A 3,076-nucleotide genomic window follows, 5' to 3' on the forward strand; every position below is an offset into this window, starting at 1 on the left:
ATTGGAATAAATTCTACGAGATCCTTATGGGGAGGTGGCCAACTTTCTCAATCAAGATACTACAATAATAAGTCTTCCGGTTGGGTGTGTTGGCCACAACATCCACTTTACCGGGTTACAGAGAGACCAATATTATAGTTCTTGAGGAACATTCCAACCATCATATCTGCCTGAGATTCAGATCTAGTTGGTGTCAGGGTAATCCAGACTCATCGGGTTTGGAAAGAAAAATGAAAGTTTGCAACAAAAATCGACGAGATGACATTGCGAGATTCTCGGGAAATGAACTACGATAGTAAGCTCCAAAACATGAGTTGGTTCTGCTACAAACCTGTGAACACGATGTCCAAGACAAGCATGACCACATAGTAGTCTTACAACAAAACGCTACCGAGTTCAGGTGGGGAACCATCATTAATGACATCGAAGTCTCCATGCATGGAAGTCCAAAGAATTCACCTTAGAACAGACTCATTTATCTTGAACAAATCAATCAGTGGCTTGGTGTGCTAGGGCTGCATATGGAATGAAGATGATCAGTCTATCATACCGCAGAATACTTTGCACGTGCATGGCTGACTTGGGATGATTCCAGAGGAAACAACATTGACTTTCTCGAATTCACGGCGGCAACTTGCATTAATGCACATGTATTAGAGGAAGTCACTTCTTTCACCCGAGCATATGCTTCATGAACGGAACACGAAGATAATGCTTACAAAAGTTTCCAATACTAGCTTGATGTTCAACATGAATCATGGAGGTGACAAAATGCCGCTGATGGGCTCAACAATAACTCATCGGAATTTCCATATCACTGGACTTCCACCATCATGTGAATACGGTGATAGAATTGGTTAGACCAAAAGATGTAATGGTGTATTCTTGAGGGAGTAACCACGAGTAAGACAACATTACGAACATCGTTGGTTCTGATTTGACTTGACGATAGCCCATACTCAAGTCAAAGTTTTGACAAGGCAATAGATCCAACAACTGATCACGAGGACCAATCGATGGAGATATCATCTTTCTTCAACACACACACACACAAAAAGATATCCCTTAACATGAGCTAAGTCAGACAAGCTTTTATCTTCCAACTCTCCAAGTTGTTGTTTGGCTTAACCAACTAGCTCAGGGGTATCCAACACAGATTCTTGGAGAATGGGTGGTTTGGAGGAAAACCAACATGATCACGAACTCAACATAACAGTTAGGGGACAACCTGGTGATACTTCCGAGAAGATATTCGGAAGATCACGAACCACCGAAATGTTATTAAGCTCGGGAGCAATCTTGCTTTCAAGGCAAGATGATATGATCAAAAGAGTGAGGGATTGACACCATCCTAACTCATTGATCGAAGAGTGCACCGGAAATAAGGGCTAGGTAGCACGATCAATCTTATGATGATGATTCAATAGGCAACACGCTAAGAATGAGAATATTGTCCATTAACTACCAAGCAACGAGGTTGCTAGGAGTATCGATTTCACACATCACAGTTCACTTGTCGGCATTCCGGTTACAACAACACGGGACCGAGGAATGAATAATCATAATGAGAAGTATCACTGCGTCAAGAATTCATAAGAGGTGGTGCAATTCTCATGACATTCTTGACATAAAGATGGTAACACTCCAAGGTAGAACAGAGCAAAAGCTGGATTGGCATTTTGATCCACGGAATACAACTACTTTGACCCAATCCTGGATATGGATGAGGTACTGGAGTTTGTTTCTCCTAGTCATTCCGGAATAGAACGACTTGACGGCCACAAGAGGAATAGGCATCAATGAACAAATGCACACATACTCTTGACTATCAATTGATAGACGAGGGCCAGGAAATAACTAAAGAGGGACAACCCAAAATAACATATGATTTTCTGAGTTGTGGATGCATGGTTTAGCATGTCGAACGAAGTTCAACAGGTTTCTTTTGGATAACCCATGCAGAAAGGTAGGACTGGAAGATTCACAATTCTTGAATGGAGAACCCATTAAGAGCACTCTTATTGTGATCTTTTGGTTCAAAGGCTTTTGCCATATTGGTACATGGTATTGGAAGAAGGATATACCACGGACCTCGAGGACTATCGCAAAGGTTACTAATATCTTAAGGGAACTAGCAAATACTAACAACATGAAGTAGGGTGAATCTCGGGTTCAAGAACCCAGGAATAGAATACCTACTAACTAATAACATCACGGCATGCTGTCGAGAATGATGGCCAGAATCATCACACGGGGAACACAAAATAGGGTAGATTACTAGGTGATCCTGACACCTAGGGTCATAATAATAGCTCCAACATATATGTCGAGGCAACAGAGTACCTCAACTCACCGATTAGTGTGATTAATCTGGCCCAAATGGTCATCAGGAACATGGAGGAATGATTGCAAGTGCATCAGACTATCTAGGAACCTGGGATGACTCGGGCAGCATAACGGCTGTAAATGCTCAAAAAGATTTGAGACATCCTGAAAAATAGTGGCATGACCACTCAGCATCACAATATCAAGGTTCTGAGGCCAGCTATGAACATACGGAAATAGTAGAAACTAAACTGAGACTTGAATCCATCAATCCTATAAGTCTATGGATTAGTAACACGTCATCCTGATATATAGATGAGAAGGCGTAGTTCTTAATCCCCGTAGAAGAGAAGAGGCTGACTCAGATCACAAGGGCATAAGGTATAAGGAGTAAAAAGAGCCTTACGTTCCCTTCCCCAATCAATTCCCTTACATAACTAAAGCATTTCTAGACACAACTTCGACCAGTTTGGATCAACATCGACCAGTTTGGATCAATTCCCCGGGACCATTTGCGCCTTTTGGCTCACGTATATGATAGTGTCACTAGCATCCATATGACAGAGAACCCGGGCTGACATGACTAGTCGTGAACCCAAAGTGGCACTAACTTACGGGGGCAGGCATACATGAATCAACATCGAGCATGTCGGTCAGCAGCGTGCGAATCCGGGCTGTAGCACTGGGCTAACAGGACTCCGGTGAACCGCGCTGTAGCAGGCTAGGCAGGACTCCGGATGTCACCGCGTGA

The sequence above is a fragment of the Triticum aestivum genome, chromosome 1D (genome assembly GCF_018294505.1).
Source record: "Triticum aestivum cultivar Chinese Spring chromosome 1D, IWGSC CS RefSeq v2.1, whole genome shotgun sequence".
NCBI lineage: Eukaryota > Viridiplantae > Streptophyta > Magnoliopsida > Poales > Poaceae > Triticum > Triticum aestivum.